General features: G+C 38.2%; 1 long non-coding RNA gene across 2 annotated transcripts in view; it reads right to left on the reverse strand.

Annotated features, from left to right (window-relative positions):
- LOC122447061 overlaps nucleotides 1-26,501 on the reverse strand; it is a 29,588-nt gene continuing 3,087 nt past the window's right edge. For both annotated transcript variants that reach the window (XR_006271121.1, XR_006271120.1), the window contains exons 3-4: nucleotides 12,492-12,576; nucleotides 1-631 (exon numbers count right to left, since the gene is read on the reverse strand). This is a non-coding gene — a long non-coding RNA (uncharacterized LOC122447061). The remainder of the gene's footprint in view (nucleotides 632-12,491; nucleotides 12,577-26,501) is intronic.

Raw genomic sequence — 26,501 nt, forward strand, 5'->3', positions numbered from 1 at the left:
TATGTTTTCTAATGAAATTAAATGTGCTTTTTTTTTTTATAAGTGCTGATGTTTTTCAGAGTTCTTTTTATATGCTAGATGCCATTCTATTGACAGATATGTGTTTTGCAAACATTTTCTCCCAATCTGTAACTCATCTTTTAATCCTCTTAACAGGGGCTTTTTGCAGAGCAAAATTTAAAATCTTTATCAAGTACAACTTTTCAGCCTTATGTTTTATGGCAGTTTGTAAGAAGCCTTTGTCCGGGCCTAGATCATGAAGACCTTCTCCAGTTTTTTTTCCCCCAAATCTTTTTACTGTTATGTTTTAAATTATGTTTCATATTTAACAAAATTATTTTTCCTAATTTTTCCCAAGTACTTTAGCATATATTCAGATTTATGGAAAAGAAATCATCTTGAGGAGTGCAATCACATAGAGAAGAAATGAAGAAAGGATTGCAGACAGGTAAATGTGCAGGTGGTAGTGAAATCGGGGTGACAAAAAGTTTAGTAAATCATTTTTATGACATAACAACTGACTTAGTTACTCAGAAACTACAGCCAGTCTTTTCCGAAGTTTGAAAAAACAAAACTCAGATTATTTCAGTTTCATTGCATTTCTCCCAACTTCCGGAATCAGATGAAGAAGCTATAAGGAATGAGAAAAATTGCTGTGATGAAACTGAAAACTAGAAACATGAAAATTTTTCAAATGGATTTTTCATGAAATCCAATTGCTGTTTGAAAAAGGCTGGGGTTTCTGAAATATTACCTGACCCTCTATTTTCTGAAAAACAAAGTTGAAGCTAGTATGTATGTACCATTAAAATTACCAACCTTTTTTTTTTTTTAATGCTTCTTTTGGGCTTTAACAGAGCACCACCACAACAAAAAAGAATAATTTGATTATAAAAAGTAAGGTAATTCATTAATGTAAATTTGGGAAAATTTGAATAATGAAATTAAAAGTACATGAGAATATATATGACCCATAAACAAGGCAATTGAGTGCACACAAAAAATAATGATTCAATGATTGAGTGTGGCATAAAATTCCCATGTTAATTAAAGTCATTTCTCAGACTTGCATTAGAAAGAAAAATTACTAATAACTATAAAAATATGGACCAGAATTTTGGCTAAATTACAATTTTTCTTTCTAATGCAAGCCTGAGGAAATATGGGACCCCCAGGTGGCACAGTGGTAAAGAATTCACTTGCCAATGCAGGAGACGCTGGAGTTGCAGGTCCTATTCCTGGGTCAAGAAGATCCCCTGGAGGAGGAAATGGCAACTCACTCCAGGATTCTTGCCTGAAAAATTCCATGAACAGAGAAGCCTGGCGGGCTACAATCCATGGGATCACAAAGAGCTGGGCACATCTAAGCGCGCGCACACACGCACTAAAGGAAATACGGCAAGTGACTGAATTGCGTAAGCAATGGAAACAATTGGAATCCTCCAATAAAATTCAGAGTTTCTGCTCTACAAAAGGCAAAGTCGGAAGCTGTAACTCAATTCATAATGAGTGATATTGAGTGATATATTAATAGATCTTTAATTTTGCTTTTACTTTCTATCATTTCCTATCCCCCCTCCATACCGTTAGAGATTCAGCCCTGTGGCAGACAACAGGGATAAAAAGATGACGTGCACTTTCTAGAGGAGCTCACAAAGTCAAGTCTGGAAAAATCTCACTTATGTTTTACATTGCAAGATATTAGTAACTTTATTGTTCTTCATACAGCTGGTGGTTAGCAGTCGGGGTTTATAGATTGGACTTATTCAACATTCAGCAAGTCATGTGAAAAGACACTGTTTTGTTAAATAAGATATGTATTTTAGTTTTCTTTGTGGTAGAACTGTAATAAGAAATACTGAAGAGACACAGTTTTTTAATTCCATGCCGAAAAATGATTTAATTGGTGATATGCTGATCAAATAGCATCTTCGTATTGTGGCCTTTTGTCACAATTAATCCTTCATTCGAAAACACTGATTGAGCACACATTTTGTGACAGGCATTGCAATGCACGCTAAGAATAAAATAATAAACCAAGAGTCACTGAACTAAAGAAAAAGTTAATCTTCTGGAAATAACAATTCAGTCTGACGAGCATGATGGTGTCTCTGGAGAGCATTTAGAGAGAGCATCAAGCCCAGTATGGGTAGCGAGGACAAGGATTGTCTATGTCAGTTCTCTAAGATGAGTAACAGTTGTTCAGAAGTTGGTTTTTATTCTGGGCACAACTGAAAGTCATTCAAGAATTTCATATAGGAGTTTGTCATGACAAAATTCTCTTGACATAGAGATGGAAAGAAATGTGAAAGTCACCAGGTTTTACACTACAAAATTAAAGGGAAGTGAGTCCTTACAAGTCTGTGAAAGGATTTCTTTTAGGATTTCACTTAACGGTTTTAAATAGCCTAATATCCTATCTGCAGATGAAAAATGGGTCACTTTTCTTCAAGTTTTCTAAAATCAAACAAATCAATGTAATTCTAATTAGTTTTATATTTTATCTTTTAAAAAGCTGAATGTGATTTATATTCAATCTTAATAAATTTGGGAGCCATGCTTAATCACCTAATGAGTGATTATCTTTTGTGACAGTTTTATTGAGCTATAAATTCACATTCCATACAATCATTCATTTAAAGTATAAAATTCAATGGTTTTTAGTATATGCACAGATAAGTACAACTGTCGCCACAGTCAATTTTAGAAAGTTTTCATCACTTCAAAAAGAAACCGTACCTTTTAGCTATCACCAACCTATCTCCCAATCCCACTCATCTCCAGCCCTAAGCAAACCACTGATTTCCTTTCTGGTCCTATAAATTTTCTAGTCTGGAAATTCATATGAATTTGATCATGTAGTTGGTGTTTGGTGACTGACTTCTTTCAGTTGGCATAATGTTTTCAAGGCTCATGACATGTATCAGCAGTTCATTTCTTTGTACTGCTAAATAACATTCCATTGTACACATATGCATTGGTTTTTATTCACTTGTTTGCTGATGGGCTTTGATTTGTTTCCACCTTTTGGCTATTATAAATAATCATGCTATAAACTTCATATTTAAGGTTTGTGTGAACATATGTTTTCATTTTCTTTCCCCAATAGTTACCTAGGAGTGGAATTCCTAGGTCCTATGGTAACTGCACATAATTGTTTGAGGAACTGCCAGACTGTTTTTGACAGTAACTGCACCATTTTACATCCCCACCAACAATGTATGAGAATTCTGATTCTCTGCTTCCTCATCAACATTCTTTCTCTCCAGATTTTTATTCTAGCCATCCTACTGAGTGTGAAGTAGTATTTTATGTGGTTTTGACTTGCACTGATAACTAATGGTATTGAGCCTTTTTTTCATGTGTTTCTTGACCATTTGTATAACTTCCTTGGAGAAATGTCAATTCAGATTCTTTGCCCATTCTTAATTGGGTTATTATCTTTTATTATTGAATCTTAAGGGTTTTTAATTGTACATACAATTTGTACATACAAATCCGTTATCATATATATGACTTGGAAATATTTTCAACCTCTCTATGGGTTATATTTTCATTTTGCTGAAGGCGTCTTGTGAAATACAAAATTTTTAATTTTGTTCATCTATTTTTGTTTATCAGTTTTTCTATTTTTCTTTTGTGGTTTATGCTGTTGGTGTCATATCTAAGAATCTGGTAAAAATGTCATGAATATTTAGCCAAATGTTTCCTTGCAAAATTTTTATAGTTTTAGCTCTCACATTTAGGTCATTGATTCATTTGGAGTTAATTTTTAAATATGCAGTGAGATAAGGGTCCAATGTCATTCTGATTAGTAAGAAACTAACCGGTTACCTCTGCATGATTTGTTGAAAATGCTTTTCTTTCCCCATCAAAAGGGTACAATAAATGGTACCCTTATCAGAAATCAGTTGACCATAGATGTATGCATGGACTTATTTCTTAACTTTCAACTCTATTTCACTGAGATATATGTTTATCCTTACGCTGTTACCACACCATTTGATTATCGTTACCTTATAGTAATTTTGAAATCTCTTACTTGATTCTTCTTTTTCAGCATACTTTTGGCTATTCTGGGTCCTTGAAAATCCATATGAATTTTAGAATCAACTTTTCAACTTCTACCAGAAAGTTAGTGAGATTCTGATAGGAAATTCATTGAATCTATAAGATAATTTATAGATTATCACAATTTTAGGAATGTTATATCATCTGATCCATGAACAGGGGATATTTTCTCAATTATTTAGATCAAAAAATTTTTATCAGCAATGTTTTATAATTTTCAGAGTAAAAGTTTTCTATTTCTTTTTCTGAATTTATTCCTAAGTATTTTATTTTTTATGATGCTATTATAAATGAAATTATAAGTATCTTTTAAGATTCTCAAAAGTCAGAAATTATTGATACACAAATACATAAAAAGTTCACTAATGTTATAAAATATCACATCCAGTGAAATTTCTGTCCTCTGTTAGCTTAGAAACTTTTTTGCTAAATATAATGCATTCTCCGAGAATCCAACCTCTCTGATTAATAAAGCCATTTAACTGCTCAAATTGATTCAAAAGTGGCATATATAAAAGCCAAGAATAAAATATATTATGTATTTAAGCACAGGATTTTCTGTACTTATTCAGAATTCCTCCTCATGTCTCATTTTAATCACCTTGTGTAGTATCTACATAACTTTTGTCACTATAAATTTCAGTGTGGTTATGTGTGTTAATGACATATTTGTACTTACACCTAAACCTAGCAACACAAACTCCCCATTTTTCCTTTTTAAGAAGGAAATTTCAAACTGTACTAGCTCATATGTGTATATACACTATAGTTTGTTGATGCTAATGTAAACTAAGTATCCAGTATAAGAGATGTCATTTATGGATATCTAATCATATTATTACCAATAATGAGAAATGAAGAGTGGAAAAGTAGATTAAAAGACTTTACTATTTTTGATATTTGCAATTTTATTATATACTTAATAATGGTTTTTTTTTGTCTAATATGGAAAGTATATCTGTAAATTTTACCAGAGATTGTGTTCATCTTATTATATAGAACAAAAAGAAGATGTAGCTGCTTGGGAGGATTTGTGTTCATATTACTTCCTTAGATGAGGCCATAACCAAACCAAGTGGTAAGTTGAAAAAAAAGATATGAAAAGTAAAAGATGAGTGACTGCATCAGAAAACTAGGTCCAAGAGATGTGAGGATTAAGATTCCGCTGTGGATGAAAAAAAGGTCAGAATGGAGATGGCAACAAGCAAAATTTTACATCCACAACTCTGCTCCTGACAGAGCCTTATTCACTGGCCTTTATCTGCTCTTTCTGTCTCTACCAAGGACAATTAAGGAGGAAAAAGGTGCATGTGTGTGTACATACACCCACTAAACTGAGTGGGAATCTGGTTATAATCATGTTTAACAGATGAAGATAGCCAAACCCATCCTCCATTCAAATCAGTTGGCCAGAATTCTCTGCTTTGGCTATTATACTTGAAAACAAGTTCAATTTCCAGCTTTATCCTAATGTCTTTATTGGCTCATTTGTAAAATGAGAAAATAACAACTTCTTCTCAACTGAGCTCAAGTTATAATTATGATCTAAAAACTGGAAAAAGAAACGAAAAGCATTTTATCAAGTATAAAAAGCTCTGTGTGCATGATTTTCTTTTCATTACATAAGAGTAACACTAAGGAATCCCAAAGGATTGAGGATTAAGTGGTATGTAAGTTTCCTGTCATATGACTCAGATCAAAGTAAAACTATGTAAATCACCCTAAGGAAGAGCTGCAGGCCAAGAAGACTTCATTGCAACCTGGTCTAATTTATTAACATGGCAAAATAAAGGAGTGTTTTCCAGAGTGGGTATAAGAGGCTCCATCTGGAGAAATGCCACAGAGAAGAGAAAGGAGCGTCAGAGCAGTCTGTCTGGCATTTCTCATCATATATCACCCTGGAAAAGAGGGAATCTTAGCCCATTGGGCTAATGATTGGGATCATTCAGGTCCCAAGGATAAAGCTGATCCAGTGTGGAGATACATGAAAGAAGGTATGTTCCCTATGCCTCTGATACAAAGCCCCACACTTTTCCTTCCAATCCTAGTGATGTCCCCTTGTGGCTTTAATCATGGGGCAAGTGCACTACCAACATTGAATCCTGTGTCCAGTTCATGTGACAGCTATAACCATGCAAATAAGACATAGGCACCTTGATTGTAGAAAGCAAACTCCTGAACTTGAGTTACCCGAGTCTGTGAGGGTTGGGACCACAACTATAGGTGCAGACAAATTAGATTTCAGACACTGCAGAAAAAGAGCCAGATACTGAATTATGACAAATTAATTAAAGTGACAGCATCACTGACTCAATGGATATGAGTTTGAGCAAATTTCAGGAGGTAGTGAAGGACGGGGAAGCCTGGTGTGCTGCAGTCTGTAGGATGGCAAAGAATCGGACATGACTTATCGATTGAACAACAACAACAGTTAAAAGTGAGGCCAGCTTGAAAGATCTCCTGGTGGAAGACACCCAGCTGGTCTTTCCCAGGTACGTATTTTGTCTGTATCACTGGGCATATTTATTATTCTATTGCCCATGGTTATTATTATTATTGTTGCCAAAGCTCATTTTACACATTACTTTGAAGACCTAAGTTACTAAACAAAGAAAGTAAAAGGATCACAGATGTTATCCACATGGGCTTAGACCAGATTTTGAAATTTACTGAAAAAACAAAATGTATTTGCAAACAAAACCTATGTCTACCCTGTTTTTTGTTTGTTTTGGTTTTTAAAGACCGACCCAAAGTGGTGACGAGAAACATGAAGAATTCAAGAAGCATGCTCACATCTCTGGCCTGGGCAGATGAACAGTTCAAGGGATGAACAGAATAAAGAGAAATAACTGAACAACCTAAATGTCATAGCCAGAAAGACAGTGGAAAGTCATTGTCAAGAGCTTTAAGGGGTCAAGTAACATAAAGATAGAATTCCTCTGGGAATAGGAATGAAGAATAGAGTACATGAAGGAAGTTAACATGAGATTCACGGAGTAGAGGAGAAATACTCTGAAAGGTGTGTTAAAAATTGAAAAGGATTCACACTCCCAGCTTCCTGCTCTCAAGAGACATGGAACGTTGAGTATGACTTATATCTGCACGACAGGGCTACACACGGAAGTGGTTTCCTCAGGTGAGAACCAAGGATTCAGGAGGTGAAAATTAATGGAAATTAAAGTAGTGGATGATTATTTTAAACTCATTTATTGCCCATGAAATAAATGAAGAAATATTTGTTTCAGAATTTAAAATAGAAAAGCTTGAGGGAGAAATTATGGGAGAGAAGAGATGACTGGGAGGAAAAACATGAAAGGAAGTTAACTCTATAACAATGATAAAAAAAATAGGGTGGCTCCAGTGTGTTGAAATCTTTCCTTAAATAATAGATTTTTCTAAATTCCTGGTGGATTTGGGAAGAAAGTAGAGACACTACTCCTATTACTATACTTCCTGGGAAAAAGCAGTCTCCGCTTTGATTAGTTGTGTTTCTGAGAGAATCTCAGGTGAGCAGACATGTAATAGGTTTTATTAAGAGTCTATATATATAGCTGAATCACTTTGCTGTACCCTTCTTGCCTGGAGAATCTCATGGACAGATGAGCCTGGCAGGCTACAGTCCATGGGGTCATAAGAGTTGGACATGACTTAGCGACTAAACCACCACCATCAAATTAACTCTACTTCTATTAAAAATATTTTTTTAATCAAAAAAATTTTACAGAGTCTAACCAGGAGTCCTAAATAGTAGTGCATGCTCAGTCACTTCAGTCATGTCTGACTCTCTATGACCCCATGGACCATGGCCCTCCAGGCTCCTCTGTCCGTGGGATTCTCCAGGCAAGAATACTTGGAGTGGGGTGCCATTTCCTTCTCCAGTTATAAAGTATGAAGTGATTGAAGTGAAGTCGCTCAGTCGTGTCCAATGACTGAAGTGGACTGAAGCCCACCAGGCATCTCTGTCCATGGGATTTTCCAGGCAAGAGTACTAGATTTATTGATTTGTTGATTGAAAACATTAACTGAAATCACCATTTGTAGTGCCTTAAAAATTATTGCTAAAAACTAGGAAAGAAAAAAAGATTCGTTAAGACCCTGACATAAGATTATTCAAAAGATATTAATGGATCCAGCACAAGTTTTATGTTATTTTCTAGCTCTCAATTTTTATAATAGTTTAAAAAAATCACTAGACTAACTGAACTTTTTCCTAGCCATTAATTTATGTGTTGCTTCTCTGTGTATTTTCTGCCTCATTGTCTCTAAAATACCACTCCATGAGGCAGGAGCTTTATCCATCTGGTTCACTCTATTTCTGGTACCTAGAATACTGTTTAGGATATATGAATATACCTAATAAATATTTTATAATAAAGTTTGAAATATTCCTTCATACTGCCAAGTTTACCAACTGCCCTAATTATCTCTATCAATAAGTCAAAGAAGTAGAAGGATCAAATGCATAAACACTCAATGGTTTTCTAAAATCACCATTTTTACAGTCACTTCAGTTCAGTTCAGTTGCTCAGTAGTCTCCAACTCCTTGCGATCCCGTGGACTGCAGCACGCCAAGCCTCCCTGTCCGTCGACAACTCCCGGAGTTTACTCAAACTCATGTCCATTGAGTCAGTGATGGCATCCAACCATGTCATCCTCTGTTGTCCACTTCCCCTCCCGCCCTCAATCTTTCCCAGCATCAGGGTCCTTTCAAGTGAGTCAGTTCTTCGTATCAGGTGGCCAAAGCATTGGAGTTTCAGCTTCAACATCAGTCTTTCCAGTGATTATTCAAGACTGATTTCCTTCAGGATGGACTGGTTGGATCTCCTTGCAGTTCAAGGGACTCTCAAGAGTCTTCCCCAACACCACAGTTCAAAAGCATCAATTCTTCAGTGCTCAGCTTTCTTTACTGTCCAACTCTCACAAACATACATGACTACTGGAAAAACCATAGCTTTGACTAGACACACCTTTGTTGGCAAAGTAATGTCTCTGATTTTAATATGCTGTCTAGGTTGGTCATAACTTTTCTTCCAAGGAGCAAGGGTATTTTACTTTCATGGCTGCAGGCACCATCTGCAGTGATTTTGGAGCCCAAAAAAGTGAAGTCTGTCACTGTTTCCCTATTTATTTGCCATGAAGAGATGGGACCAGATGCCATGATCTTAGTTTTCTGAATGTTGAGTTTTAAGACAACTTTTTCACTCTCCTCTGTCACTTTCATCAAGAGGCTCTTCAGTTCCTCTTTGCTTTCTGTCATAAGGGTGGTGTCATCTGCATATCTGAGGTTGTTGATACTTCTCCTTGCAAACTTGATTCAAGCTTGTGCTTCCTCCAGCTCAGCATTTCTCATGATGCACTCTGCATATAAGTTGAATAAGCAGGGTGACAATATACAGTCTTTATGTACTGCTTTCTCTGTTTGGAACCAGTCTGTTTTTCCATGTCCAGTTCTAGCTGTTGCTTCCTGACCTGCATATGATTTCTCAAGAGGCAAGTCAGGTGCTCTGGTATTCCCATCTCTTTAAGAATTTTCCAGAGTTTGTTGTGATCCACACAGTCAAAGGCTTTGGCATAGTCAATAAAGCAGAAGTAAATGTTTTTCTGGAACTCTCTTGCTTTTTCAATGATCCAACGGATGTTGGCAATTTGATCTCTGGTTCCTCTGCCTTTTCTAATCCAGCTTAAACATCTGGAAGTTCATGGTTCATGTATTGTTGAAGCCTGGCTTGGAGAATTTTGAGCATTACTTCACTAGCGTGTGAGATGAGTGCAATTGTGCTGTAGTTTCAGCATTCTTTGGCATTGCCTTTCTTTGGCATTGGAATGAAAACTGACCTTTTCCAGTCCTGTGGCTACTGCTGAATTTTCCAAATTTGCTGGCATATTGAGTGCAGCACTTTCACAGCATCATCTTTTAGAATTTGAAATAGCTCAACTGGAATTCCATCACCTCCACTAGCTTTGTTCATAGTGATCCTTCCTAAGCCCACTTGACTTCACATTCCAGGATGTCTCACTCTAGGTTGGTGACCATACTATCATGATTATCTGGGTCGTGAAGATCTTTTTTGTATAGTTCTTCCGCGTATCCTTGCCACCTCTTCTTAATATCTTCTGCTTCTGTTAGGTCCATACCATTTCTGTCCTTTATTGTGCCCATCTTTGCATGAAATGTTCCCTTGGTATCTCTAAGTTTCTTGAAAAGATCTCTAGACTTTCCCAGTCTATTGTTTTCCTCTATTTCTTTACACTGATCTCTGAGGAAGGCTTTCTTATCTCTCCTTGTTATTCTTTGGAACTCTGCATTCAAATGGGAATATCTTTCCTTTTCTCCTTGCCTTTTGCATCTCTTCTATTCACAGCTATTTGTAAGGCCTCCGCAGACAACCATTTTGCCTTTTTGCATTTTTTTCCCTTGGGAATTGTCTTGATCCTTGCCTACTGTACAATGTCACGAACCTCCATCCATGGTTCTTCAGGCACTCTGTCTATCAGATCTAACCCCTTGAATCTGTTTTTCACTTCCACTGTATAATCATAAGGGGTTTGATTTAGGTCATACCTGAATGGTCTAGTGGTTTTCCCTACTTTCTTCAATTTAAGTCTGAATTTGGCAATAAGTAGTTAATGACCTGAGCCACAGTCAGCTCCTGGTCTTGTTTTGCTGACTGTGTAGAGCTTCTACATCTTTGGCTGCAAAGAACATAATCAATCTGATTTCAGTGTTGACCATCTGGTGATGTCCATGTGTAGAATCTTCTCTTGTGTTGTTGGAAGAGTGTGTTTGCTATGACCAGTGTGTTCTCTTGGCAAAACTCTGTTAGCCTTTGCCCTGCTTCATTCTGTACTTCAAGGCCAAATTTGCTTGTTACTCCAGGTATTTCTTGAGTATTCCAGTATTTCAGTACTTCCTACTTTTTTATTCCAGTCCCCAATAATGAAAAGGACATATTTTTTGGGTGTTAGTTCTAGAAGGTCATGTAGGTCTTTATAGAACCGTTCAACTTCAGCTTCTCCAGCTTACTGGTTGGGGCATAGACTTGGATTACTGTGATATTGAATTGTTTCCCTTGGAAATGAACAGAGATCATTGTGTCATTTTTGAGACTGCATCCAAGTACTGCATTTCGGACTCTTGTTGACTATGATGGCTACTCCATTTCTTCTAAGGGATTCTTGCCCACAGTAGTAGATATAACGGTCATCTGAGTTAAATTCACCCATTCCAGTCCATTTTAGTTCGCTGATTCCTAAAATGTTGATGTTTACTCTTGCCATCTCCTGTTTGCCCACTTCCAATTTGCCTTGATTCATGGACCTGAGTTTCCAGGTTCCTATGCAATATTGCTCTTTACTGCATCGGACTTTACGTCCATCACCAGTCACATCCACAACTGGGTGTTGTTTTTGCTTTGGCTCTGTCTCTTCATTCTTTCTGGAGTTATTTCTCCATTGCTCTCCAGTAGCATTTCGAGCACCTACCAACCTGGGTAGTTCCTCTTTCGGTATCCTATCTTTTTGCCTTTTCATACTGTTCATGGGGTTCTCAAGGCAAGAATACTGAAGTGGTTTGCCATTCCCTTCTGCAGTGGACCACACTTTGTCAGACCTCTCCACCATGACCCATCCGTCTTGGGTGTCCCTACATGGCATGGCTCATAGTTTCATTGAGTTAGACAAGACTGTGGTTCATGTGATCAGATTGGTTAGTTTCCTGTGATTGTGGTTTTCAGTCTGTCTGCCCTCTGATGGAGAAGGCTAAGAAGCTTATGGAAGCTTCCTGATGGGAGAGACTGACTGAGAGGGAAACTGGGTCTTGTTCTGATGGGCGGGGCCATGTTAAGTAAATCTTGAATCCAATTTTCTGTCGATGGGTGGGGCTGTGTTCCCTCCCTGTTATTTACCTGGGGCCAAACTATGGTGGAGGTAATGAAGATAATGCTGACCTCCCTCAAAAAGTCCCATGCACACACTGCTACACTCAGTACCCCCAGCCCTGCAGCAGGCCACCACCGACCCATGCCTCTGCTGGAGACTCCTGGACACTCACGGGCAAGTCTGGGTCAGTCTTTTGTGGGGTCATTGCTCCTTTCTCCTGGTCCTCGTGTGCACAAGGTTCTGTTTGTGCCTGCCAAGAGTTTGTTTCCCCAGTCCTGTGTAAGTTCTGGTGACTCTGTGGTGGGGTTAATGGAGACCTCCTCCAAGAGGGCTTATCCCATACCCAGGTCTGCTGCACCCAGAGCCCCTGCCCCTGCAGCAGCCCACTGCTGACCTGTACCTCCTCAGGAGACACCCAAACACAGTTCTGTCTCAGTCTCTGTGGGTCTCTGGGCCCTGGTGCACACAAGGTTTGTTTGAGCCCTCTGAGCAACTCTGGTGGGTATGGGGTTTGCTTCTAAACACGATTTTGCCCCTCTTACCATCTTGTTGGAGCTTCTCCTTTGTTCTTGGACGTGGGGTATCTCCTCACAGTTGCTCCTGCACCACTCAGCCGCCATTCCCTTGCTGCACAATTTAACAAAAAAATGAAAGTAAGAAATCTATTTTTGGACACTACTTATTCCAAGATATTTTCACACCTATTTCATATTAATGTAACTCATAAAGATTGTTAATGAATAAGTTTTGCAGGAAGAAGAGACTGAGAAAGTTTAGCACTCTGTGTCAAATGTGTTTTTGGGGAATATTTTAACATATGCACCTCACTTCAAAGAGAAAGAGGAGGAGGAGACAGAGAAGGAGGGGGAGGAGAAGAAAGAGAAAGTAGAAGAAAAATCAATACTTCATGGGATAAACACTTCATCTCATCATTGTCACAATAATTAGATGTGATTAACTCATTCCCATAATATTACTCAAAAATTGATGATCATAGAGTTTTTATGATCTTTCCATGTGACTCCTAAATAAAAGGTAGTGGAGTTTAGATTTGAACTCAGTTATTTGTAAACCCAAAGCCCATGCTCTTCTGATTCTATCACCATTTTTGACAGTAAAAAGAAAGGCAGATTTTTAGAAAACTGTATTTGGCCTGATTCTTACAGTCATGGTAAATGAGGGAGAAGGTGCTCCTTCTTATTCACAAGTCTCCATGCTTCTGTTAGCTGGAGATACATTGTTGGCATTTACATATTAATATTACACTAAAAATAAAGTTATGAGGAAATTATGATTAGTAAGCTATTATCCCGCACACATATGATCACCATCATGGTAATTTTTACCTCTCACATTGGATAAGCTGTCACAGAACCACTTTAGAAACACAAACAAGAAGAAATATTTTTTTTTCTTTGCTTTCTGCCCCCACAGAATATAGACTTGTAGATTCACCACATGAGTCTAGAGAAATGCTCCCAGAAATAAGCCCCAGAAGTGATTTATGCAATAAAAAATGGAGGATGGTGTAGCATTAAGTACACTTTTCAATAAAGATGCATAAGAATGACTGTGTTTTCCATTACTAATGTGCAGGGATTTTTAACAAGCTAAGCCTTCTCTAACTTTTCATATTTGTTCTGTCTTTTTTCCTGAGCTTCCATGTTGTCTCATGGATTCACGTCACCTCTAACAATAATAACTGTAGACTCTGATAAAGATTTCAATCAACTGATTATTGGGTAAGTGATGCATATAATAGCAGCAGATGAAAAGTCAACAGTTGCAGAAGGCAAAACTGGCTCTGTGTACAAAAAATAAAAGAGAGACACAGTGCCTCACCAGAGTCAAGGGAGAGTCTATTGTCATGACATGATGTCTTACAAAGGGTTATTGTAAAAATTTTATTTGAGAGCAAAGTTAAGAAATGCTGCTTTTGTTTGCATTTTTGAAGTGCTGTATTTTTAAGATTTCTGTCATGAAATTTTTGACACACAGCCTTTACCTGAATCTAAAATACAATGACTGTTGTATTCTTGCCATACCCTCTGTGGGAAGATTTCAGCTGTTGAAGAGAACTAGTTGTTGGCTGGTTGGAAGATAACAAATAGAGGCACAGATGCCCTTTGTTTATGCCCCTCTGCTCTTATCCAGCATCCTCTTACCTACTCAGCCTGCTAGTTCTCAGGATAAATGATGGCCTTTCTCATATAAGAAGGCTCTTTTGACTGGACTCAAGTAGAGAAATAATGGTAATTGTCACAAGTTCTAACTCTTCTAACACAGGTTATTACAATAGAAATCTATTTATTTCCAACCTCTCACCCCCTGTCAAGAAGCAGGAGCATCTCTGAGGGAATTTTTACAGAAGAGACATAATATGTTGTGTCCAGGTCCTAAACGTTTTGCTTCTAAGGGATTGTGGGAGGGACAGTGAACTCCAATCACAGAGAGTGGTCCAAGGATGACTTCAAACTGATACTGACCTTGGAACATGTATCTGACTCTGAGTTTGTACACTGATATATGCATGTCTGTGACACAGGCAGGGAGTACCCACAGCCTGGCTCCCAGCTCAGGGGAGACGATCAGAGGTAATTCTGCCCAGTGGGGAAATGTTTGGCAATGGCTACAAACTCGGGTGATGCATAAGTTTAGTGCAGCAGTCTTTTAAAGAGTTTTCCAATCTCTTTGTTCATCAGTATCATGAAATTCCCTGTATGCAGACAGTAATACTAAATATAACAAAAGCAACAAAATGTGATTCAGACTCTGCAGATCTTTCAAAAATGCTCACATCAAATATACCCAGGGAATTCTCTGGTGGTCCAGTGGCTAAGAATCTACCTTGCTATGTGGGGGACGTGGGTTCAATCCCTGGGTGTGGAACTAAGATCCCACGAATTGCCGAGTGAATAAACCCGTGCCCCACAACTACCAGCCAGCGTGTGGCAGTGAAAGATCCTGCATGCCCCAACTGAGATCCAATGCAGCCAAATAAATAAATAAACAAGTATAAATAAGTGCATCCAAATAATACACGTAGGTATGTAAAGGTGATGAAACCAAGGGGTAAAAGATTAAAAAGTTGCCAGTGTCACAGCTGGTAGAATTCACATTAATAACTGCTCGATGTTATAGAAGAGCATCACCCATTCTCTACTGTTAAAAACAAATGCTTAGTCATGCTTCTTTTACATCCTACCTGCTTTGAGCTTCTCACCCCTGCTCTCTTTTGTCCATGGTAGCTGAAGGGAACCCAGAGCTTAAATGTGGGGTTGCTGCTAGTGAAAGGAATCTCAGACTTGTAGGAAGAAGCAGATGACACTTCTTCACCTCCAGCTTCCATGATGATGCTGATATTTATAAAAATTAGTTGTCAAAAACATAAAGAAGAATCACACTTCTGAACTTGTACCAACATGTAGGAAGATACAAATTATTGTTTGGAATTCCCTATTTGAGGAATATGTAAGAGTTGGTACATACAATGTACTGTAGCTGGAGAATTTCCAAGTTGGAGGGAAACTTTCAAATCCTCTCCAGCACTCTAATTTTAACTGAGGTTCTGTGAAGTGAAATTATATTCACAAGGTTACACAGCAAGTTAGAGATGGAAACAACTCTAGGATGCAAGTTTCCAGTTTCCTAAGCCAGCATTTTAAGTCCCATGTACATGACCAGCCTTGAAGAATTGTATGAAGGGAACCTAATACTTATTGCACGTTATATTTTAGAACTTGCTGTATATGAGACCTGATTGGGGTTGCTCAGTACCTGAGGTGACGTACTTGGCTAAGAGCTCATAACTCTAATTTTAAAATCATTCTTAGATCATACCATGTATGATTGGCATGACATTTATATCAAGTCAAATTCAGAAAGCTTAAGAATGAATTTATATTCTGCCCAGGAGGCGTTAGTGGTAAAGAGTCCACCTGCCAATGCAGGAGATGCAAGCGACACAGGTTTGATCCCTAAGTCGAAAAGGAAATGATCCCTAAAGTCGAGAAAGAAATGAAGGAAATGATCCCCAAGTTGAGAAGAAAAGACCCCTAAGTCCCTGGAGAAGGAAATGGCAACCTGCTCCAGTATTCTTGCCTGGAAAATCCATGGACAGAAGAGCCTGGTGGGCTACAAGCCTATAGCAAAGGCTTGAACATGTCTGAGCACCAGCACCAACCAACCAACAACCAATAACTTACCGTATTTCATGTCTTTGTAGAATTTGTTCTGGGTGTTACTAAGCACCAGGGATCTAGCGAAAAGTTTATCACAACCTGGGGCCCACTAATCACAATTTGGTTGGTAGTGGTTTATTCTGGCTCATCTAAAGTAGTGTGAAAAGTCAGAAGACTTGAACTATTACTCCAAACTCCATCATTTAGGCCTTATTCTAACTTACATTCACCAAAAGCTAGTTGCCTTAGCAATAAAGTAGAGTTAATCATAGCACTTGACTTACAGCATCAAGTGAAGTCAAGTGCTTGAAAGTTCTTTGAGTTGTAGAAATGATAAATGAACATAGCATGGTGGATCTTGCTTGAACTCAATTTACAGATGCCACAGAAGCAAGAAAGAGGTTGAAAGATGACAAAATCTCTTTCTCTCTCTCACACACACACACTGATAGATCCTTGGAGAACAAAACATGTTTACTTTCAGCTGAGGGTTTGGGGACAGAGTGGTAGCCTAGGACATTATAAAGAGTGTAGGGGCTTCCCTGTGGCTCAGTGGTAAAGAATCTGCCTGTCAATGCAGGAGACACGGGTTCGGTCCTGATCTGGGAAGATCCCACGTGCCATGGATCAACTAAGCCCATGAGCCACAACTCCTGAGCCTGTGCTCCACAACGGCTTCTCTTGTTGTGGAGCACAACAGCTAGGAGCACCACAACTAGCGAGTAGCCTGTGCATCAGTGAAGACCCAGCACAGCCAAAAATAAACAAGCAAAAATTATTTTTATAAAAAAGGATTGGCTAAAGAATAGATTTATAGATATTGGCACTAAGGGAATGGATACCTATGATATCCTATAAGACTGAATGTTACATGTCTGTCAGAAGTAACAAGCTAAATCTACACATAGCTACATGGATCGATTTTAAAGCATGTTATTGAGTGAAAAATACACATCTGTAGGAAATCTGAACACACAAAAGTCTTGATTGCTTTACAGTTTGTAAGAACCATCTTCTCCCCTTTTTCACACTTTTGCCCAGCAAAAAGTTAAAACTTCCACCCGCTCAGACATGTTTTGAAGAAGACTTTTGACCTTGGGCTTCCCTGGTGGCTCAGTCAGTAAAGCGTCTGCCTGCAACGCAGGAGACACGGGTTCACTCCCTGGGTCGGGAAGATTCTCTGGAGAAGGAAATGGCACCCCACTCCAGTGCTCTTGCTGGAAAATCCCATGGACGGGGGAACCTCGTAGGCTACAGCCCATGGGGTCGCAAAGAGTCGGACACGACTGAGCAACTTCACTTTCACGCTCTGTAGGAAAGTACTATTTGTGTACATTTGTAATGTGCACATACATAAAGCAGAACAAAGCATTGTACATTTTTACTGCCACACACATATATTAGCAAAGAATTGAGTTTCTGTAATAATAAGAGGAACATTATGTGGGATGGGTTTTTTTTAAAAAAAAAATAATAAAACAGAACATGGGATGAACTTTAACCAGCAGAAACTAACACAACATTGTAATGCAATTATGCTCCAATAATAAAATTTTTTAAATTAAAAAATTTCAAGGTGGAAAAAATTTGAAATATAAAGTTATAATGACTTTCTGGTTTAAAAAAAAATAGTAGTCTCCCTTCCCTACTCTCTCAAATCACTTTTGAGCTTTTTTGGGAGCCAGCCCTGCTTTCCAGAGAAAGCCTTCTTATGTAAGTGATAGATGTCTTTATATCCTCTTGTGCATGTGTGGAATCATCAGTCTTGAACTCTAGACCAAATGTGAGTAGTGGAATTGATCCTGCTGCCACTCAGGAAGCCAAAAATTAAAAAGGAAGACAAAATACACACCAACACTAACTTCCACGCATCTGATCCTTTAAATGATGATGCTGGCCCAAGGAGCCAACAAGTGGTAAAAGAAAATTGCTAAAAAAGAGATATGCATTGATTACCTTTATCCTTTTAACTGAAATTACCATTAAGGCTGAAGGCTGAAGAGAAATATTTTTATAATTTTTATCTCTATTTCATTTTGAATAAAATAAAAATAGCACTTAAGCAAAATAAGACTTTTATAAGCCACAGGGAATATATTTCTATGGTAACATGATCCCCAACAGAAATAGCAACAGAGATCTTGACACACTCTCAGGATTTGTTTTCTCTTGATATGATACAGTGGCATATAGATAAGTCCTGCAAAGACCTTAAACAGAATTCTTAAGCTACAATAGAAGGCAACTGTCATAATGAGGTTATATAAAGCGTTACCCTCAAACAATCAGAAGTTCCCTTTTGGACTGTGCATTTCACATGTTACAAAGAGATGCAAAGCACAGCTGCTTTTTCAGGGCACATCAGCAGAATAGTAATCCTGTCAGGTATGCCTTACTTTTCAGTTATTCTCAACTATTTATGTCTCCTGGCAGCCAAAAACCAAACCATGTATCCACAAAAAAATATCTTGGACCTTTTTAGACGAAATACTGAACAGGATTCTTTAAAACTCAGCTTACATTTATTTATAAGCAAATATGTAAATTATTGTATATCTTTCCAATGCATTACTGAACAGTATTTCTATATGTATATTGTGGGTGTTGTTCAGTCGCTAAGTTGTGTCTGACTCTTTGCAACCCCATGGACTGTAGCCCATCAGAATCCTCTGTCCACGGGGATTTCCCAGGCAAGAATACTGGAAAGTGTTAGTTGCTCAGTCATGTCTGAGTCTTTGTGACTCCATGGCTCCTGTGTCCATGGGATTTCCCAGGCAAGAATACTGGAAAGTGTTAGTTGCTCAGTCATGTCTGAGTCTTTGTGACTCCATGGCTCCTGTGTCCATGGGATTTCCCAGGCAAGAATACTGGAGTCGGTTGCCTTTTCCTTCTCCAAGGGATCTTCCCAACTCAGAGATCGAACCCACGTCTCCTGCATTGACAGGCAGATTCTTTACCACTGAGTCACCAGGGAAGCCTTCTTAAATGTGTATAAATATATATATATATTTTTCTTCTTTTTAATGTGGATACTTTGCATTTTGAAAACGCGTCAGTTGAGCATCTCACTGTCATCATGCCGGGATCATACAACCCTAAGAGTGAACTTATTCATCTAGTACATTGTCTTTTGTGCATTTGACCTGTACTTTCTCCTCCATACCTGGGCTCTTCCTGTATGTCCCCTGAGTTGATTATCTGAGTAGGTTGAGTAGGTGCTTCTATGTATTTTCCTCTCCTCAGAAGTGTCTTATTCCTCTGACTCTAAATCCTCCTCATCTGCTGTACAATATAAAAATCGTACCAATACACACAATCCCCACTTCAAACAAAAATAACTCTGTGCATTTTCATTGATATTTTTATTGCTACAGCAGGATAGTTCCTTGAGCTCAATCACCATGCCTGTCAAGGCTGAAGAAAAAAAACACAAATGTTATCTCTTACTGTCTCTTGAAGGTCTCACTAGACATAAAAACAGAATTGGCATTTTTGAGTATTATTCACTTCCATCAACCTCGAAAAGGCACAGAATTTACTCTATTTGGACATTTACTTTAAAACTCTCTCTTACTTTAAAAATAACTCCTAAAACATCTCTAAGTGGGGGAAAGGACAGATATTATTAGCTGATTAGTCAGCTAAGGACACTGAGGCACAGAGATGCTAAGCAATTTTCCGATGATCTCATTGCTGAAGACAAGATAACAAAGGGTTCCACCCTGGCCATCTGACCCCCAAGTAGTAGCCTCTTTAAAGTATATAATATACAACAGTGTCTCTCCCTTTGTCTCATCTTTAAGTTTTTAATTTCTTACTCTGTCTTTTTGCTTTCATTAATATTCAAATCTCCTTTAAACTTTTAACAGTAACGTATAAGTTTTCATGAAAGAAGAAAGAGCCAATGCAAAAGTTATGGAAAGGAATAAAAGATGGAAAATAAAAAATCTTTGCTAAGGGGTCAACATGGTGCTAGTCATAAGTTTCTTTACAGTTTTCCTTAATTTTTCTTACCAGGATCTGAAAATCAGCAGAAATGAACTCATTTTTATCTTTAAAAGAAATTGATCAAAGTTTTACTCCTGTTTCTCAGAGCTGTATCTTAACAGATGAATTTGTTTAAAAAAAAAAAAACTTTCAATAGATCACCAGCCCAGGTGGGATGCATGAGACCAGTGCTCAGGCCTGGTGCACTGGGAAGACCCAGAGGAATCAGGTGGAGAGGGAGGTGGGAGGGGGGATCGGGATGGGGAATACATGTAACTCCATGGCTGATTCATGTCAGTGTATGACAAAACCCACTGCAATGTTGTGAAGTAATTAGCCTCCAACTAAAAAAAAAAAACAACTTTCATATACGTAAAGTTTCAAGCTGTATCAGACAGTGGATGACTTTAGCAGGATGAAGAATTTGGAAGAGAAGGAAAGAATGTCTCTGCCCGCCTCTGAGAACATATCCAGCAAGAGTTTTCCTACTCAGCCTTTCAGATTTTCTTCGCTGCCTTAGATTTGATGGTTTGGATCACTTCCAGTCCATAGTCAAACCTCAGACATGATCCATCACACCTTCCTCCATTTTAACCGTGTGTGTGGTGATATAACATTATCTGAATCAAAAGCAATCCTAAAAATCATCTAATTGCTTTATTTTGAACTCATCTCAAAAAATATTGAGTTCTAAATATTTCATCTCTTCAAGTGATTTGTATATGCTAAGTTAATTAGAAGCTGAAAGCATTTCTTTGATTAACTTAAAAGGAATAACAACAAAATCCAACTAGTACACTTTGTGTCAGAACAACTGAACCAGTGGCTGCCAATTCTGGCTGTTTATTATTATTTCTTGGGAGAATATTAATTTATTTATTTTCTAGGGTGGTAGTCTGGCTATTTAAAAGCTCTTCAGTTCATTCTAATGTACAATTAGGGTCAATAAGCACTAATCTAGACATTTCATATAACAGTATTTTACAGCCCAGGTTAGCTGGGGAAAGGTTACAATATTTCTTCCCTATATAATTATAAAACCCTAACATTTTAAAAGGGTCAGCATTGAATATATAGTTAAGCTAAAAGTCAATTTTTAGGATTTTAGTTATTATAGCCAAAATATTTTCATTTGCTACCTCCTGGATTTGTTATTTTGTCAATAAAATTTCAAAGGAATTAGTCCAGGCTGAACAAACTCTGAAGGAAATTTATCTCCTTTACAGTTGCAAAAAGCGGTTGCAACCACTAGAGGTCAGGTAGTTAAATCTGCAATATTATACACAAACACTAAAGTTACCCAGTTTAGAATTCGATATCTTGATTTCAAAAATACTTTCTAAATTTTCTTCCATCATTAAAACCCATGTCCTTTCAAAAGGTTCAAAGCCATTTCCTGCCTGGGTGGATAGGTGTTTTACAAGCTACTTAGTCCAAGCTTCAAAATTCTAAAAAGAACTGTAATCCAGGAGTATGGAAGGTTAAAGCACTATCAGCATGATGATTTTCTGATGATTTTCAAAAAATAAAATGGGAAATGAAGCTACTAGGTATATAGTTCTTCCACATACATTATCTGATTTCACCACTGTTTAGAGGACTCTGTAGGCATTTCTAGGTCTACCAGAAGTCCCAGGGCCTAATGCTATTCTCCCATTGCCACAAGTATTTTTATCCTCTTGTCATTGAGGGATGTTGTCTATGAGCCCTCTTCTGATGTTTGGACTGGCTTATGACACTTTCAATCATTGTTATTGTGACTGAACATCGTCATACGTGTTCAGAGTCAGCTCATTAAAAACCATGCATGTTAGTTGAATCACGGAGCTATCGTGTACAAAGTCTAACTACTCTGAGGCCACCACAAACTGGAGAGGTCATGGGGAGATGCTCCAGCTGACAGCACCCGCTGAGCTCAGCCTTCCAACCCACCTGGCCAACGTGCTTGACCTCCAAGTGAAGACACCATCCTGGCAATAGAGCCTCCTTCAGTACGAGGTGTTTCGGGTGGCAGCTGGTGGCCACTGACCAGCCGTTCTGCCCTCCCCAGCTGAAGCTGCCAACAGCACAGCAGGACAGATCTTCATTGTGCAAGGTGAGAATCCCCGGACCCAGAGAAGTCCCACTGCTATTTTATCCCTCTAAGCTCAGAACGGTGTGTTGGGCAGAGTTAGATAACTGGAACTCTCAGAGAAATTAACTGAGCTCCCTCCCTTCAATTGGGGTTTTGCCAAAGCAGAAATGCCCCAAATGTGGGTCAATTTGGGCAAATGATTTGTTCATTCATTATACCCATTAACCTTTGGGTATAAATCTTGTAAGATTAAGGGGAGAAAAGGTGTAAAAAAAAGCTGGTGAAAAAGTCACTGCTGCATGGTAAAAATATGTGCTGATAGGTGCTTAAATACAATTGAAAACATAATCTGTCTTAAAATTAAAATTCCCCAAATACTGTATGGATGTGAGAGTTGGACTATAAAGAAAACTGAGCACTGAAGAATTGATGCTTTTGAACTGTGGTGTTGGAGAAGACTCTTGAGAGTCCCTTGGACTGCAAGGAGATCCAACCACTGTATCCTGAAGGAAATCAGTCCTGAATAATCATTGGAAGGACTGATGCTGAAGGTGAAACTCCAATACTTTGACCACCTGAGGCGATGAACTGACTCCTTAGAAAAGACCCTGATGCTGGGAAAGATTGAAGGCAGGAGGAGAAGAGGATGACAGAGGATGAGATGATTGAATGGCATCACCGACTCAATGGACATGAGTTTGAGTAAACTCCGGGAGTTGGTGATGGACAGGGCGGTTTGGCGTGGGGCAGTCCATGGGGTCGCAAGGAGTCAGATACAACTGAACGACTGAGCTGAACTGACCAAACTACTCTCAGACTGAAGAAATATTAATTTACAGCCTCTATTTTTTTTTACTGCTTGGCTATTAAATTTTCTGTACCAGCACTATCAACTCCCACCCAAAGTAAGGTTTCTCTCCCACATTTTACTTTGCTTGTGAATTCCAAACACTGCTGATGTACATCAACATATTCACTATAATAAATAGCTACTATTATTATTTTTAAGATCCCCTGGAGAAGGAGTGGCAACCCACTCCAGTATTCTTGCCTGGAGAATCCCATGGACAGAGGAGACTGGAGGGCTATAGTCCATGGGGCCACAAAGGGTAGGACACAACTGAGCAACTGAGGGTGCACAAACACACACACATGCATATTTAAGACTTTGCCTGAAAAATTCCGTGGACTAGGAGCCTGGTGGGCTATAGTCCATGGGGTCTGGACACTACTAAGCACACACACTTACTTAAACTGAAAATGACTTGCTACTGGTAAAAAGTGTGCAAGTATGAGTGTGTCTATGAAAATGAAAAGCAGACTTAATCAAAAATTCTTTTCTCATTTAAGGTAAAAGCTTCTATCAACTACTATAAGCCCTTATTTTTTTTTATCCAAATAAAAACCATAGAATTAATCTCTATGTCCACTTGAATGACTTTTCTCTCCAGAACTCTTTCTAATAGTCATCTTTTTTTGCTGTTCATTATATCCTGGGAGGCTATTATGTTCAAACCCTTTGTAGGTTGTACATGTAGATATAATCTTAGGTCCTAAGACTTGTCTAATTCCATTTTTTCCATAAGTACAGGTATCTCTGGGAACAAGAATAAAAAAGAATTTGGGACATTTGTTTAAACAAGGAGAATAGGAGGTCTTTTCCGTTTCTGTCCCCCCACAGTGCTCACACAGTACCCCAAGATTAGTTTGTACATAAGAGAATTGTAGCGAGTAAAAACCTTCTCCAATGCATGCATTTAGAGAAGTGACATTTTTGAGTAAATTTGAATAAGGAAAGTGGGAAATCTCATGATACAGGGGGAGAGAAAGAAGAATCTCCAATAGTAAAAATGCTCAATCTCTGCAATTAGAAAGTTATCATTCAAGACTGATATCTGGAGAAGTGGAGAAAATCAGTTTATTTTACAACAGCCTCAATCTTTGAGGCTAGCAGACAGATAATAGTTGAAAAATGAAAAGTAGGGACTTCCCTCATGGTCCAATGGTTAAGAATTCCGCTTGCAATGCAGGGGGCTCGGGTCCAATCCCTGTTGCATAGCTAAGATTCCACATGCCTCAGAGCAACTGAGCCCACACACCATGACTAGAAAGTCCAGGAACTACAACTGGAGAGTCCGAGTGCCACAATGAAAGGTCCCGCGTGACCCAACGAAGACCCCACTTGCTGCAACTAAGACGTGACACAGCCAAACAAATAAATGAATACTTAGAGAGAAAGGGATGTGAGAAGTAACTCAACTTTGGTTGTTTTCCTGGAAGAAGTACAAGAAACTTCTCAGGTATGGAGAGAGGAAGAGAATATAGACAATGCATTACAAACACTGGACACAGAAGTTGAGGATTTGAGGACAATGTCAACCTGGACAAATAAATGCAGGAGCTATCAGCAGACAGAGGGCTAAGTATGAGGCCTGAGAATATTTCTGTTTCAGAGGGACAAAAGGAGGTGATAAACAGATTATCGTGAATGATGGTGTTAGCATAATTCAGACCATTCTTTTAGGAGAATTCATATGCCAGACAGGACATTGAAATTCTAGCACTTTAATGGATGGACGTCTACAGAGTTCTTTCAACATCAGCAGTTATCCATTCCTTCATCTTACAATCTGATCTGAAAGGATATTAGAAGTTATCTGTAAGTGGGAGACAGATGATGACTAGGGTCTTAACTGCCTCTGAAACAAGGACTTAGCCCAAATCTCAGTGAGAGAAAAGATGAAAGGCACCTGTCAACAGCATCAAGCAGGCAAGAAACATGAGGAGGAACCAATAGTTGAAAATAAACTGCAGAACTGATCATTTCCAATCAGTTGACTGACATAGAAAAGTCCATCACAATTCCTTATCCTTGTCACTAGTCTATGTCAGTGTAGCACAACAACAAAAACTCAGATTAAAACAATGAAGTGATTCATTCTTCAGACATATGCATTCAAACACAAGACCAGATTTTTCACTTTTTATCTGGATTTGACATCATTTATTGCAGTCAACCTAAATCAGCTTGAAAATATTTTATGTAAGAGATCATTGCTAATCTTTAATTGCCTGGCATTCTGAAATGCACATACATTATTTAAGATTTTTTATGTCAAGTTCGTATTAATTATTTTAATCAAAATGTATCTGTGCTCTGGAAACATATACTGCACTTTCTCCACTAGATGTCTCCAGAGAAATACAAGTAAATACTGGTAATAAGAAGTGTTGCTAATACACTCCCATTTTAAAATTTCAAAAGTTTGGAGCTTAAATAAGGACAAATAGTGAAACACTGGTTACTTAGTATAGGAGTGAAATCTGTCACTGACAGATTTTTAAAGAAAATGAGGGTCTAAGAGCATTTTTAAAAAAAGATAGCACACTGTCCACATTTACCACAGAAAGCCAACTGATTTCTAAATGAATTAACATTAAAGATATGTCATTTAATGCTTTATTTGGGGTCTGGTTAAGTCATATCTTTCTTGGAATATGATTCCTTTATCTTAAATATGTTTGGCCAGGGCATGCCTGAAGATCTATGGGCAAAGATCTATAGAGGAAGAAATCCACTGGAAGGAATACACTGGGTGGATGGCTGAGGAGGTGACACTTCTTATAGGCTTTACAAGGAGTTAGCCACAAATATCTGAGCCTATAATACCACCCTTCTGACCTCTTTTAAGTTGGCCACTAATGTTCAATTTTATTTTGGCCGTGTGAATGTTTTAGTGAGGAAAAAATTGCAAAATTTAATTTTGGGCTTAATTTGAATTCCTTCTACTGTTGGCTGAGTTCAGCATAATCTAATCACTTTAAGAAAACGTTTTCTCTCATTTGAGGGAAGTAACCTCTCTGGAGTCTTTGCCAGAACTTCAGTTTACAAGGCTGCAAATCCAGGTACCAAGAAAGGCTGCACCTTTCACTGGTGAAGGTGCTTGGACACTGAGAATTGGGTCCCCAAGAAAGTGTAGCTTCCTTTTAAGCTAAGGTGCTTCAAAGCTTTAGGGTGTTTTACAAGTAAGTTCTATTACTGGTATTTTACAAATGAGCCAATAGGAAAGAAAAGTAGTACTCAAGAAACATCAAGATTCCACACACAAAAAATAAAAAGAAAACAAAATGGGATTTTAAATTATTGGATAATTCGATTCAGTTATTGGTCACTCCAGATCATGCAATACCAAGGATATTGTATTTTTAAAAAACCTGCTCTTGGCTTGAGTATTTAGGTTTGTTGAATCCATAGGCCATGTCCAATCCTACAGTGTGCAGAATAAGTTTAATGTTGGTTACATGCTGGT

Source organism: Cervus canadensis, chromosome 9, assembly GCF_019320065.1.
Source record: "Cervus canadensis isolate Bull #8, Minnesota chromosome 9, ASM1932006v1, whole genome shotgun sequence".
Taxonomy (NCBI): Eukaryota; Metazoa; Chordata; class Mammalia; order Artiodactyla; family Cervidae; genus Cervus; species Cervus canadensis.